Source organism: Gambusia affinis, linkage group LG08 (assembly GCF_019740435.1).
Source record: "Gambusia affinis linkage group LG08, SWU_Gaff_1.0, whole genome shotgun sequence".
Classification (NCBI taxonomy): Eukaryota; Metazoa; Chordata; class Actinopteri; order Cyprinodontiformes; family Poeciliidae; genus Gambusia; species Gambusia affinis.
Genome location: NC_057875.1, coordinates 21,323,690 through 21,338,437, shown reverse-complemented (window position 1 = coordinate 21,338,437; position 14,748 = coordinate 21,323,690). Strand labels below are relative to the sequence as shown.

Sequence of the window (14,748 nt, the reverse complement as noted above, 5' to 3'; positions counted from 1 at the left end):
AGAAAATAATCCTGCGCTGGGGTTTTAGTGTTTATGGCACCAGTATTAAAGTGTCGGTCCTTTTGCTTCCATATCACTTCCTTCAATAAGGCTTAGCAGCTTTTACTCTCATAGCCAGACAGAAAGTGCTGTGTTGTGTCTACCCAACACCTCAAGCACACAGAATCAGATTCTACTAAAATATTTATCTATAGTACAAAGCTGGGATAGAGAGAGTTATTTTTGAAAAGTATAGGTGGCTGACAGGTCTGACGTTTGTCTCCTCGAGGGAGAAAAAAAACACATGAGTATTATCCTTTTGATTCAACAAACGCTAAACAAACACACTGAATTCAGACGAGTTTGGTTAAGTTACAGCCACAAACTCTTATATTTTAATTGGGATTTTATTCAATAGACCAAAAATAAAGTAAAACAAATATGAAAGCAAAAGTTTTACGGTCTCATTTTATTTTTTTATATATACCGGTACAAATAAATTTGTGAAAAGTGTGGCGTGCCCCATTTATTCTGATACCCCAAGTAAACTCCAGTGCAATCAGCTGTAGGGGAATAAGTACGTTGTTTGTGCAGTTTTAGTCAGGAAAGACTAAAACTGCTGTTTCACCAGCAACAGTGAAAGTGAAAAATCAAACTGAACACATCATTCACACAAAGGAACAGAACATCCTGCTCTGTAGATGGTCTTAGTTAGCTGGTTAGGAAAGTTAACAGAAAGGTGGTTAAACGACAACCATGGAGTAAAATCTGCTGATAGGACACAAAAAGCCTATTTTACTTGCAAGACGAATAAAAATCAACACTAATATGTTACTGACAGGGACATCAAAAGCAGGAGCAGAACTGAACTGAATGAGAACTCAGTTAATGAGGAAAAATCCAACCCTCTGAGGCGCGCCGGACCCCACAGTGGGCACCGCAGCTCCGTGACCATGTGGGCGCAAGCGGGTCTAGCGCCCCCTAAGTTAACAAGCACAGCCCCTTCAACCAATCCGATCCAATCCGCTGGGACTGGACCGCGGCTCCATCAGTCTCTCTGCCTGCTCCTGCTACTTAGCGCCCGGAGATGCGATGCCGTGCTGAGCAGGTGCGAGCGTCGTGAAGGACACGCAGACGGACGCAGGAAAAAGGTAAGGAGAAGGGGCTTCGAGGGCAGACCCGGGGAAAAATAATAACAGGATAAAAAAAAACAGATGTATTATTTCGGGGGAAGCTGGGCGCTATAATTTGAAAGCTGGGAGATCAGCGTTGTTTACTTCGGGCTGAGTGGGAAGGAGCTTCATGCGACCCCTTCCGCATTGCAGGTTTATATAAACGTTTAAGACGGGAAATAAACTAAAAATGATCATTTTTTTCCGTGGCTCGTGTCAGATGCAGAGTGATGCGATTGCTGCCTTACAGTTGTAGCGTGAGATGCTGCACCTGCACATCCTGGAAGGCATTATCGGATTATTGGCTGTGCATGTTTAATCTGCCCATATGTTTCGTAGTTATATACTTTGAATTTTTTTTATTTTATTTATTTTTTTAAATATAGCAATAATCAAAATAAGCCAGAGGCCACCGTCTCACAGCGGCGCAAATACCGACGATGAATCAAAGTGCTGCCTGCCTTGCAGCCTGGAGATTAAGACGTCTGTAAACACTCGCATACGGAGGAACTAAAAATGCGTCTCCCAGCGCTGAGTGATGCATAAGGTTCGACTCTGCTGTCATGTTTCCCCTCACACTGAGCCGTGATGTCTGCGGACGGGCCCGTTGCCTCGGGGGTTCAGTCTTAATATGAGGTTCTGCTGTTAGGGGCTTTATGGGCGCGTCCTGACTCGCAGCTTCAGTGGGAAGCGCCTGATACGTGTTGGTCAAGTCACTCCTGACCGGAGATGTCCGGTGGTCCTTGTAAGAATTTGGAGTCAACTTGGGTGTGATTTCAAATCAGAATCAGTGTAGTGACTGAGGTTTTCCACATGGATCCCGGCTCCAGGGAAATGACATGCTTAGAGTGTCTCTGAAAAGTTAATTTATGCCAGTAGCTCAGCTGAAAAACTCTTAGATTCATTTATGCCGAGCCTTCAGCTGTTTGTTTGAGTATTGCTCAGAGATAACCACATTACAGTAGACCAAATGGATCTTTATTATGTTTGCCTACATAATGTACGGTAAATGCACACGGCGCTTAGTCAGGACTTGTTTTCATGAACCACACCATGAAGGTGTTGATCAGTTGATATGTCTGTGAATCGGGGCTCATAAAGAACTGTCCCCAGCCGCGGTGAACATCCCCAAAGTAAACATAAGTAATCATACTTTTCTCCACATCATCTCAACGTCTCATTCCTTTTATTTGTGCGTGTTTTTTTTTTCTACTACACTTCTTCCTTCCACTCAACTTTCCATTAATGTGACAACTTCTTTAACAATTACCCTTTTGTGCTTTACACTCCCCGTGGAGGGTGTCAATGACTGTTTGGTTTGAAAGTTGTCAAGTTAGCGGTCGTCTCCATACTTCATAATTTCATAATTCTATGTAAAGCCTCTTTACATGTTTTGTGCAATATCCTAATTGTCATAGAAACAGATTTGGGGGTTTTAATTAGTTGTGAGCCATAACATCCATAACACTGAAAAAAGGACATTTTCTATAATTTCCTAACATTTTGAGAGTCGCCTGAATTTTATGTTTTGCATTTAAAGTTAAAGCTATGTTATTGGATCCCACTTCTGATTATGCATGATTTGTTCTTTTGTTCCGTTTACAAAAATAATTTTAAAAGGAGCATCGCGTGACATTTTCTTGATTTTTTTGGGGGGGGGTTTTTTGTTTGTTTTTTGGTTGCTATTCAGGAAAGGGCAGTCTATGCAAATTCAAGTGCATTTTGTGCTTTCAATTCTCAACCTTCTCGCCTTCAAAAAGAGCACAAATTCTCATCATATTTTTATATTCGGCTCAAATTCCAAGCATCTGTGGATCCATCGAATGGGTTGGTGGATCATGTGGGAATTCAAGTAAGGAATGTGTCCAAAGCAGAAAAAAGGCCACCAGATGCTAACAAAACATTGCCTGATAGATTCATTTTCACGTTGTGATGTAAATGTTTTACTATGCAGCTGCATGTGCAGGTTGTTGATCTTGGTGGAAAATTGATCAGAAGATGATATTTAACAAAGATATCTCTGAAAAAAAATAGAGATTATGCTTTTGTTAAATGAACATATGCCTGACTGTTCAGCACAAGATACAATATTCCACATGCTTGTGATGCAGTCAGTGGTGTGCAGCACAAGCATGTAAGAAGATTTAACTTCTTCTAGTGATAGAACCGGAAGAAGTTAAATCTTGACTCTTTAACATAATTTTATACACTCACTGACCGCTTTCCTACACCGTCCTAGAATAGGGTTGGACCCGTTTGCTTTTAATCTTCACAGTGTAGATTCATCATAGCTGTTGGAAACATTCAGGTCCATGTTTACAAGGCAGCTTCATAGATTAGATAGAATTTGCAGATTTGTTGGTTGAATATCAGAAAATTTACATCCTAAAGATGACCTAGAGCAGGGGTCTCAAACTCCAGTCCTCGAGGGCCGCAGTCCTGCAACTTTTAGATGTGCCTCTGCTGCTCCACACCTGAATAGAATAATTAAGGCTCTGGAGAACTGATCTACACAAGGTGGAGGTAATTAAGCCATTTCATTCCAGTGTTTTGTACCTGTGGCACATCTAAAAACTGCAGGTCTGTGGCCCTCGAGGACTGGAGTTTTGAGACCCCTGACCTAGAGGCTTGAGAACTGGGGAATGTGGATTTGTTTGGAGTACAATTGCTGTATATACTATGTTTGTACTATGTTTGTACTATCTCAAAGGAATGGACATGGTCAACAACAAAACGTGGACATGCTGTGGAAGTTCACCTAAGCTGGATCTTAGAGTCTCGAAATGGTCTAGGGAAAAATATCCCTCACACCATTTCACCACGGCAACCAGCGGAAATCATTGATGCAAGGCAGCGTCAACCAAGCTGTCTGTTTCAAAATGTGACTACTCCTCCATTTAGAAGCAGTCAAAGTAGTAGCAGTTACAAACAACAATCTTGGTTATAATGGTTGTCGTTGACACGATGTTTGTAAAGTCACTTTCTTCCCTTTCCTTCCCCGTTTTGATGGCTCGGTTTGAACCTCAGATTTTAGCCACCGGCACTACGATTAGGTGACTAACTGATGATTTACAAGAAACTCAACAGATGTAACCAATAAAGTGTCCATAGAGGATTCAGAAATGTTTAATGAAGCGGTATTATGTTCCTCTTGTCTGCATAACATTGATGAAGTAATATCATCCTCAAAGTGTAGGAGGTCAATCAGCACTTAGGAGGGCAGAACCATCTGTCACACTTCATGAGCCCAGGCTCCCAGCAGGGAGACTTGTCTAAAATATCAGTGCAACTTCTTCGTCAGCAATGTCGTCCACCCACCTGCACTCTCTTCCCGTCACAGCCAGCTGCTGTAGCGGCAGGAATCCCAACCACCTTTAGAAAATGTATTGCGTCACTGATCAAAAACCACCAGTTTCTCGTTTGCAGGTTCAGGTGTTACTGGCTGAAGTGGCCGGCTGCATCCATCCTGTCAGCCACGGAGTGAACATTAGCAGGATAAAGCAATAGTGTGGTCGCTTCGTGCAAGTCAACAGTGCTGTAATTCCCGATCTCAGTGAAAAGCAGCTTTGGTTCTGGTCAGTCAGATACTCTGACACGGGATTTTTGCCAGTGAGGCTTACACATTCTCGGAAACTGATACTGGGATGAAGTACAGTCTTAGTTGTTGTGATGAGTGTTATTACAGAGCAGAGAGCTGACATTTAAACCGACAGAACTTCCTGCTGGGGGGTAAGGAGCGTTTCCTGGTGATTTTTTTTCATGTAATCAGTCAGAACTAATCAGCGTCTGTCTGCTGAGTGCAGTTCCACAGGTGGTTTCTTGTGTCGATGAGGGAGATCTTACATGATCCCATTTTTTTTTTTTTTTTTGACTGTCATCCCCTAGCAGCAACTCTTAGCAGCTTCGCTGAGAGAATGAAGTGCCTTTCAACCCGGTGCACCTTTTGATTTCTGACCCAGATTTTCATGTTGGTTTTGTTTTCCCTTCAGAGCGGGTGTGAGATTTATGGCCGTGTAGGTTCTGGCTGAGTCTCCGCCCGAACGTTGCAGAAACGCCAGAGGAATTCCAGCGTTGTCTGTCAGGTGAAGCGCTTTTATAAATCTTGTAGGCTCGGCGGCGGCTAATGCATCCCCGTGCCGGGCTGTGTGCACCCTGAGGACAGAAACACTGCTAAGTGAATGGAATTACCTTTCTAAGAAGCAAGCTAGCCCTCCATGTGCAGGCTAGCTTTCTGCATTTTATCTCCTTAGTGTGCTTTAAACTGTGGTCTCATTTATAAATTCTTTTCTGAACGATGAGAACATTTTTAGCCACCAAGTTGACATGAGGATGAAATGGCTAGTAATATAGTCTACATGCATCGCGTATTGATGAACTCCAGTGTGCCTCACTGCACTCTTTGACCGTCTCTGGCAGAGATTGTTGTTGTTGTTTTTTTTTTTTTTTAATCAGTTGGAAGATTTTTTTACTGCCGCTACGCTCTTTCCCATTTCGCCGAGACCTTTATTGGCATTCTTAATTTAAGTTACAAGCCTTGGATGATTGCCCCCACGGGATTACAGCAATTTTAAACTCATTACAGCAGATTAGATTGATTTCCAGATGTCCTTCCAAGCGTCGGGTGAGGAATGTCTTGTACAAAGAGTCAAAGCAAAATGGCCGGCTGGAGTGAGATGAACGTTTGAGATTTGAAAATGGTTGGCATCGGTTTGGAAAGTTTGTTAGGCATTCCCTTACCGTTACACTAAATGCACTGCATTCACACGGGAAGGAGCGTAAACACTTGCTTTGAGACAACCTCTGCAGATGAACTACCTTATGCAGAAACACATGCAGAAGGACAGGCTTTTATTACCGAAACACACTTAGCTCCCTCTTTGTGCCTTGCTTACAAAAAGTGTGTGTGGTGGGGGTGGGGAGGAATAGCAGTGCTCTTGTGTTGATGCTTTAGATTGATTGCTCAGCAATTTACACACCAGCAATCAATAGCGAGATGCACTTATGGTACGGCTGAGAGACATGACGTCTATGGTGTTTGCCCAGAGACAGACCATCCCCCCCCTTCCTCGTCTGTTCATGCCTGAGAAGGAGAAAGAATCCCAGTTCTTAGTAGCCATTCGTGAGTAGAGTTTTCCAGCAGTCATGCCATTGATTCTCCCACTGTGCACGGCTTTATGCTGTGTGCATGCACGCTTCTGCACGGTTCCCGAAGGCCAACAGAACTAGTAGACAAAATCCTGATCAGTTTGCATTTGTGTGTCCGACCTGCTCTGATCTGAGCGGCGGTATAAATTTAGCAATGTAAATAATTGGGTTGTATGGTGCATTCAACTCGGGAGGCGAGATAATGGACAATACTGGGTTCACAAGAGAGAGAAGAGGCAGGATTTTAGTTAGAATCCGCATTACTTTTAAAAGTATAGTTTTCATAAACGGGGAAATGTGTTGTTGAAAGAATCTCTGCTCAGTTTCTAAAACTGCAGGTCCAGTTTAACTAATAGTGACTGACTGACTGAAATAGTGGAAAATCCTGACTTTTTGATTGCACATGAAGGCATGACATCGTTAGTTGATAATAGTTAGCAGGGGTTTTTCCGCATTGTTTGGATATTTTCCATTAAATTTTCTTTTCTACCCTAAATGTTGCAACACGTAGCTTAAACGTCGCTCGGTTCTGCGTCAAAGCATTTGTAACCTGGCGTTGTCAGCCGGGCACTTCAGTCTGTTCTGTCGACTTTGTCAGCAAAACAGAGCGATTCAAAAAAAGCCCACTTCCTGTCTTCTATCAACATAAGACGCCAGACATAGTTTGAACTCTGGTGAGGGCTAACTGATGTCGTGTCATGCTACCTTACCGAACCGGACGAGTCAATCTGCAGCGTGCTGACAACAGATCGTACAAAACTGGTGGCTTCCGATGTGTAGCTATCCAGCACAGTTCCCCTCTAGGCATGCTCTAGTGTTGCACTGCAAGTGTTGATTTTTGAAAGCTCATTTGCGTGCAGGACATTGCTAATAATATTAAATGATGAACTGCTAAAGGCAGCTGAAATAATGGAGCCGTCTTTGGGGGTTTATGACAAAACTGTTTTGCGAAACAGACTCTGGATACAACTGGGTCTCATAATAAGCCACTGAATGACCTTCACACTAAATACTGTGACTTTTAAAATTGTAGGATGTTCTGCCACATGCCACATTGCTCGGTTAGTAAAAACTATTGTTATTCACAGAATACACAAATAGTTATTGCTCTCACCTGGACATCGGCAGTATCTATTGTGGGAGTCCAAACTGTTTACTAAACGTCTGTTTTGTGCGCTGACTTTCATCATTTGTAAAATTGTGCAAACTCCGTACCTGGTTTATCAACCATCGCGTTGCGTGTGTAAAATAAATGCATGGATGTTGATCTCATCCGTCTTGTGGTTCAAACAAAGAACAGCATGTATGAAAACAGCACATGGCCAAGAATAGATTTATTTGATATCAGCTGCTGTTTTTTATTTTTTTGTTGTTATCTATTTATAGTACTAAAGGTTCCACGTACAAAGAATAATAAAAAAATGAATCTTTTTACTTGTTGTAAAAAGATTTTTTAAAAAAAATCAACCTACACTCAAGAGGTAATCAGAAATCTGATGTACATTTTTTTTTTTTTTTTTTTTTGCCTTTGCTAAGTCAGAGTGATTTAATCTGTTTAATACAGTGATAAGCATCCTCAGTGACTCATTCTGCTTCTCTGGTTTGTCTGTCTGCCAAAATGATGTCCCCTTGAAAATCAGGTTGCGCGTTCTACATCACGATAAAGAGGTCAGGACAAGCAGTGATGTCTACCTCTGCCACTTAGAGAAGAAACAGGACGACATGGATCAATGTTATCAATGAGATATCAACGATGGGGGGTGAGGGGAGGGGGGGTTGGGGTTCGGGGGCGAGAGCAAGGATTTGAAGAGCTCTATTGTTCCAAAAGAATAACCCAGACGAAGCTGAAAATGAGATTTACCTCCTTTAAAAAGTGATAGTGGTGAGTTTTATAGCATTGATGCCAGACAGGAATAAATGTTAGACATAAAATCTCGGTTCTGAAACATCTGGGGAAATTTGAGTTTAATTGTTTCAATCTAAACCATCTTCATTTTGTAAAGTCTTTAATAAGATGTTAGTTGTTGATTGTGGCTGAATTTGAGTCCCAGGAAGGATTGGATTCGAATTTCTCTCTTCTTTCTTTAGACTTTATAATCAGAGTAAATCCTCTGGGATCTCAGTTAAAAGGACATACAGATGTGTGGCTTTCATGTTGGTATGAGGAATATCAGTCTTTAACTATCTGAGAATATTTGTATTTTTATTTATTTATTTTTTTTATCATGGTGCCAGTCCAGTCTGGTTTGTTGAGCAGCAACAAAATCCTCTTTTCTCTGCACTATAAATCTAAAAGTTAAAGCAAGAGTCACTTGCTCATCAAATAACCAATTGCAACTTAGTTATTGTTAGTTGGTGCTTAAGAGGCTAGTTTTAAATGGCGGTACCGAGCAGAAATGAAAGCATTTCTCCTTATTGAGGTTAACGAGTTCTTAGGACAATAACCCCTAATTAAATACTCAGTTTTCAGTATCTAAATGTGATTGGGTCTTAATTAAACTCCCCGTCCAAGTGTTGGATTGCCTCTTGAGCATTTATTTACCGTTTCACTGAGCAGAGATGTTGTGTCGCACCAAATGGGCCCATTTCTGTAGAGCCATCTGTTTTTGCACCTCTGCAGGTGTGTTGATTCAGTACTTTCACTATGATGTTATTTTAAAAATTAGCAAACTGTGTCTAATATAATCCCAAGGTCGTCGATGTAAATGCATACAGTTGTTTCACAGAGGACTTCCGAGAAGCTTGATGTCTTACAGTGTAAAACGAATGGCTGTGAAATCTGGATTCAATGTTGTCTGACTTTGAAAATGTAAGAGGTGGCACTTGGTTTGTCTATTTGTAGTACACTGACAAATTTAGTATCAGCTGCTCCATAGTCATCCTGTCACAATAGCAAATTTTGCTGGACGATAAATTGTCCCAGAAGTTACTGCGCAATGTCATTGTGATAAACAATGTCACAATGTTTATCACAATGACACAAACATTGTCATTGTTTATGACACTGTAACCTTTTTAAAGTAATGTAATGGTAATGTCATAATAATGCACACGTACGTAAAGATCAATAGGCTTTATATTCTAACAAACATTTAACACTGGAACTGGAAGACATTTTAAGTATCCAAAATAAATAAAAGAGACAAAAGCACCAGACTGAAGAATTTTGTCATCCGGTTTTTGGTAGAAAGAGGAAAAATAATAAGTTTTGCAAATAGAAATGATTGAGCTTGCTTTAATTTATCATGCGATTCATTGAGTTATTGTTGATGCCGGGTCTGTGATGGTGATCGATACAGGGTGTGCGCTGTCAGATACGGCGCTGATGCAAAGTCAGATTTCTTTTAAGTCAAGTTTGATATTTAAAGCATTTTCACAACAACTGAAGGTAAGAGTTGTTTGGTTGTGCTGTAAAATGACGCCATAGTCCTGGAAAATACAGGAATGCCTCAGAGAAGCTTTTTTTCCCCCCCACATCTCTCTGGTTTCTCTGAACCAACTTTTAAACACTCAATAAAACAGAACATAGTTTGGTCACACAGCAGCAACTTTCCCACTGAGGAGTGTCGTTCGCAGTGTGACCTCGTAGCGCCTTCCTACGGTTTGTTCAGTGATTGAAGAGAGGCGACCAGATGCTAAGACACTCAAAATTTAGATCTCTTTTTCTGTCCCATTTAAAAAAAGAAATAAATAAAATAAAAGTACAGAATACGGCTTCTTTAGAACCGGTGTAGGTTGTCATGATTATTCTGAGGTATTCTGGTGATGACGTTCATACGAAATGATGTACATGTTTTTGACAGCTCAACTGTTGGGCGGTGCATTTATGTTACCAGTAACCGATTGAATACAATACTGTTGCTTTTTATGTATGTGTTAATATTTAATCAAGCTAGAAAAAGCTGTAGGTGCTAAAATGTTTTGAGAAAACAGACGTATCGGTACGTCTCATTATAAGGTCATAAAAGCCGCTGCTGCCTGTGCTATTACCTTTTAGTGCTTCAGGCAAAGGAGATAATAAAAGGAACTATTACTACTTGGCTATTTCCTTATCCTTCTTTTAAAATGAACATTAGGAGGTTCTAAAGAGAGTTTCGAAGTGCATCCGGGCTTTTTTGTGGTGACTTTGCGCGTAGCCTGTTGCTATGGTGCTGGGAGCATCCATAGATCTTAAAACCAGGCATTCATCCAGATATTTTCTCCTTATTCTAACTGACTATGTGTCTCCTCGCGGTAATGACGGATTCTGTTTTAGAGTTTTCTCAGGCCGGCTACCTTCATCGCATGTAAAGCACAGTTATAAAGTCTCCAGCAGGGGGATGTTAAATAATATAACAGGATAAGAGTCCACGGGGATTGTTACTTTAATGAAAAGCGTCCTTGGTGAAAAGTGTAGTTGCTCCTTAGCTGACTGATCCCTGCACTTCTGGGTGAGGACGGTGGAAGTGTGTGAGGGGCTAATTGCCCAGAGGCGAAGTCTTCCTGCACATGGACGGAATACTGAGGAAGCAGGGCTCTTGGGAAGCTTCATTATACATTTAGGGGAGTCCTGTTTTCCCTCTCTCTGGACAGCTGGGCAACTAAATTGTTTGTGGATCAATAGTTGAGCTTCCTATTTGCCTCCGTGCAGTAAGTGAAGCGCATTTAAGCCCGAGAAATCCCATTACCTTTGGCAGAGATGCGGAAACAAAGCACTAAGACCCTCAGTAAGTGCCGCAGCGATGACCATTATGCCATGTTTACCTGCATTGTCTCTCTGTGGAACCACCAGAAACTTGGTTGGATCTGACGTTGCGCGCTGAGATTTTCTTGTTGCTGTGCATTTGCGAATATCCCACGACGATGATTGCAGCTCTGGTGTTTCTTCAATTCCTACTTGATTGCTGTCATTTCCTTCAGGCTGGACATGGCAGCAACACGCGGCAGGATCAATTAAACTTTATTAGTTTACGGTGTGATTGCCGGACGAGCTGGTTGTATATTAATGCAGCTTGATGACTGGAGTCTGGCTGAAGCTCTTGCGCATTGAGCCAATTCTTCACAGAAAAACAAACAAAAAACATAAACTTTTGTTTTTCGCTAGCAATGAAGCAAAGGCAGAAAGAGAAGGAAAATGGGGGCGGAAAAGGGGGGATGGAGGCTTTACTAAAACAAAACGTTTGGAGCGCTCCCTTCATTCTTTAGATCAGTGTAACCACTAATAAAAGCCGATGGTGCTGTAGGGCTCGTTCTGGCCGTGAGCCGCCGCTGTTCTCTCCTGGCTCCTCCGCCGTTCTAACGGTGAATTCGTGTTTCGGTGGTCGGCCACTGAGCTCCTGGCTGCATCTTGACATGAAGAGAGACCATTGAGGTGGTCAGCATTAGCATTCAGCTGAAGCAGGCATGACAAACAGGTTGGGTTTCAATCAGCAAACATGTTCTTACTGGATCTTTTCAACTCGGTCCTTTTATTGCGTCGCTAATGAGTGTCGGGAAAAAAAAAAAAAAAAAAAAGAGGTCGAAGAGCATTTAGTGTACGCTTCCTCTGCAACAGTTTTTAGCCTGCTTTGTGAAAAGGAAAAGTGTAAGAAGGAAGGGAATGCTTTGGCAGCTGGTGCGTCAGAAAAGGGCAAAAAATAAATCTTCTATAGTTAATTAAAATCTTCTTTAGCATTAAATCAAGAATATATATATATATAGATATATATATATCTATATATATATATAGATATATATATATATCTATTGTCACTGCCATGTTCTCAAAAAGCTGAATACTTTGACAACTTTGTGAAATTTTGTAATCTCATTAATTTTGAAACATGCTGGCTCCTCTGGTGCTCGGTCACCTTGTGGTTCCCCTTAGACCCGGACATTTAGTAACTAGTTTACTGTTGTCAGTTTTAAGATAAATGTAGGGTTTATGCTATGTGTGATATTTTATTTTACTGTCTTATAAAATGTTTCATGTTGTCAAAGACATATCTCTGGGCGTGCATTGCAAATGAGCCATAAGGATTAATGTCACATTGTTTAATATTTGCTACTTTAACACTTGTCTCCATCTTCTTTATTGTTTAATTGAGACATCTGAAAGGTGGGGTTATTCAAGGAACCGTTACTCTTTTTAAAAAAAAACAAACAACGTCTTCAATTATGAGTTAAAGGAAGACATACTGTGATGCTCCTAATCCATTTCATGCTTAGCTCAAAGTCCAACACAACCGCCGAGTTCCTCAGGAATCATCCATTATGTGTGTGTCGGTCGGTAAAAGTACTGCCAGTATATGCCAGCACTCGCATCACGCTCCCTAGGCTTGCAATTAAAAAGAAATCGGTCGATAGACCAATTCTCTTTGCTGGCTCTATGAAATATTTGGAAAAGTACCTTAATGCTGTTATTGTGTAGATGACACAGCATGAGACAGCAGCTTTGTTGATACTGCGCAAATAAGACCTTTTCAACTTTTATCAACATCTCTCACACCTTCCTGGAAAAGAGCGCCTCCACCATCATCAGCTTTCCCACTGATGTCATAACCTGCAGAGGAATCAAACACACACACACACACACACACACGCACGCACACCCACACACACACACATAAACAACAACATTGAGATCCGGTTTAGAACTGGATGACTTACTAACACATCACTGCGTTTTACCTCGGTGATGTGTTAGTAAGTGATAGGGAAATTTTTAAACATTGTAATTTAACCAAATTATTTCATGTATTTTGTCATTGATAGAAAAAAAAGTTCTTTAGACAAAAAAAAAAAAATTCTCTTTCACAATATGCTGTAACTTTAAAGCGTCACATTTTCTGCTCATTTATCTCAGAGGCACACGGGGTGATGGAACGACCTACATCATGTTCTCACTGACAGTGCGCCACTGCAAAAAAGTCCCTGGACTAAAAGTTCATGTTTTGTGTGTGCGGTTCCTTTTTCCGGCCTATGCTGAGCGTTCTGTCTGTGGGGGGGGAAACTGCCTGAGTTATGCATGAGAAGGGAGCACTAATTAGGACCCAGATCTGGAGGAGTTCATGGCTGCAGGAGCTTCTATCGCAGTCCGCTAATTCATGTTGCTGACATTGTTCTCGTGATTTCACTTCGCAACAACGCTGCGCCCTAATAAAGGATCGGCTGTTACTGAAAGGCCTGAGAAAACACAACATGCTGCCTTTTGTGTTCATTATCTATTTTTTTTGTTGCAGTTGTCGTGAGTCAGAATGCTCGCTTTTGCACGTAATCGGTGTGACGGGGAAAAAACAGGGAGGACTGCGGACGCCAGCTTCTTAATCTTACGGATTTTCCTTCTCTTTGTCTCGTTGCGGAGGAATTTATAGACAAATAATAAAGACGCGAGGAAAGGTTGCTCCTATTAGAGCTCGTCTAGACCGGCGGAGGTGCCAGCGATTACAACACGTACCCCTGTCAAGCTAACAACAGCAGGGCACGGTGGCGGCGGCTGCACGTTCAGAGCTCCTGCGCTGTAACCGTGCCAGTTATCCAGACTGGTGTCACTGGATGGATTATTTATAAGCAGAGGGCATCCAGAGGTGAATGTGATGGAGGGGAGAAGGAGCACTGAATCCTTTTCTTTCCTCTTGCTCTTTTTACACATGCCATCCCCCTCCCTTCTCGTCCGCCATGTATACACAGACTCTTATCTGTGACCCACAGCTCCACTCCACTCGTGCTGCACACACAGAGGACCACTGAGTGGAGGACAGTCAGAGTGAAGAGCAGAGTGTCACAGGACAGCGGGCATCCACTCCCACTCCCCATAACATACTCACAAAAACACTCTTATATGCACAATGGATGAAAAAAAAAAACACGAGGAGGGAGTGAAGCTACTCTTAAATCTTTGGAAATTGTGAACAAAAAATAATGCGAAACCAGAGGGAGGGGGGGATGGGAGTAATTCTGTTTTGATAGACAGTAAAAGCACACCGAGATCCATGACTATAATTTGTCCAAGTAGAGTCATGTAACCATAATCTTCAATAATCTATTACTATAAAAACTATTATTTTTACTGCACATAGAGCACTGACATAACCTGACAGTCTTGAGGTCGACTTTTGTCAACAGCTTTTAATTTTTTTAAATTCTTTTTTTTTTAGAAATGTTGTGCTTCATGGTGACAGTAAAGTATGTTTTCCTTGATTTTAAAGTTATTTATTTTCTAAAGCCATAAGATTTTGCAACACTTTGACATATTTGAGACATTCTATCCACCTTATCCCTCTGGCCATGTATCATTATCAGTATGATTGGTGCGCTGCGTTCACTGGTCAAAATAAAACAGGATTTTTGAGTTTCTGAACTGGTCCGATAAAGCTAAAAACCGTCCACTTTCCATCACCAACGTCTCACCGCTGTATCTCCGGTTTGGAACATTTCTGGCAAATTCTCGAAGATTGCAACTACGAAGAAGTCATGCTAATGTGTTAGTTTGAAG

General features: G+C 41.5%; 1 protein-coding gene across 3 annotated transcripts in view; it reads left to right on the top strand.

Annotated features, from left to right (window-relative positions):
• Positions 1–889: 889 nt before the first annotated feature.
• cntn1a (contactin 1a) overlaps positions 890–14,748 on the top strand; it is a 71,204-nt gene continuing 57,345 nt past the window's right edge. For 2 of the 3 annotated variants that reach the window (XM_044124157.1, XM_044124155.1), the window contains exon 1: positions 890–1,130. The gene's annotated coding sequence lies outside the window, so the exon portion shown is untranslated. The remainder of the gene's footprint in view (positions 1,131–14,748) is intronic. The other variant, XM_044124158.1, reaches the window with a different exon arrangement.